We start from the raw sequence: 1,163 nt of genomic DNA, 5'->3' as shown, positions 1-1,163 counted from the left end.
CGGCGCCTGCTCGAGCGCGACGACGAGGACGCGCCGGACCGCAGCTAGGACGCGCCGGCCCGCGGGATGCGCGGCTCGCCCGATGCCAGACGAGTCGATGTCGTCCATGATGTATTTCCTTGAACCGGTCTCCACCGTCGGAGCCCCGTTACGTTTTCACGGCGACGCATTGTGTTGATGAAGAAAATTTCATGACTAAATTCGCTTTAAATTATTATAGTAGCCGTAAAGTTTACTCGACGCGCAGACGAGCGAACGTCGCCGCGACGGGGAGAGAGACCTCTCACGTGAACGCTTTCTAGATTAAGATATTGAATATATTATACTGACTACAAATTATTGTACACATGTTATTATAAAATAAAAAATGGAGAATTATTTTCACCGCAGCTCACGCACGCTCGATTCGAACTGTTGTCGTGAAAAAAACATTGAAATAGCTAAAATCACTTCTATTTTAAAATTTTCTGCTTCGGCCGTGATGCTCTCCGCGCTGAATCGGTTACTTATACCTAAATATATTTACGAAAACAGTACATTGAAGTTGATGCAAAATTAAATTTAAACATTTTTCCAGATAACTTGTTCGTATCCGAGCCCGAATTTAGTATGTATGTTTATCTGAGCTTTTGTGAAAATTTTGAAACTTAACACGTCGAGTGTGTGAGCTTCTGCAGGTAAAAAATTTTATTTCGTGTTATTGACTTTTAATGTGATAAGAATACTGAGTAAACTAATATAAAAATGTAAACTGAATGTTTATTAAAATAAAATGATTTATCATAAAGTAAGTAGTTTGATTTCGTCTCATTTATTTTATTTTATTTATTTATTCATACTCATACCCGATCTCGACTGGACTGGCATAACATCATTTATTACTAACGATTAATTATTTGTGAGTAACCCTTTGACTAGACTGCAACAATTTTTTTTGCAGTAATGTTGATAAAAGCAAGGACAAACATGTTGATTTCACGAATTTTAAAAATCTGTAACCGAATTTTTCTTTGTTCGTTATCGAGGTAATTATCTAAATAACACGAAGAATTGTTTGTCCTAAAAAATATAAAATTTTGTTAGGGAGTCCCCCCCCGGGGTCGCGGACGAATTCCAACAAGCACCCGTGGCCCCTTCACTTATGTGGCTCGACGGAACACAGT

The sequence above is a fragment of the Zerene cesonia genome, chromosome 27 (assembly GCF_012273895.1).
Source record: "Zerene cesonia ecotype Mississippi chromosome 27, Zerene_cesonia_1.1, whole genome shotgun sequence".
NCBI lineage: Eukaryota > Metazoa > Arthropoda > Insecta > Lepidoptera > Pieridae > Zerene > Zerene cesonia.
Note: the sequence above shows the minus strand (reverse complement) of the source record.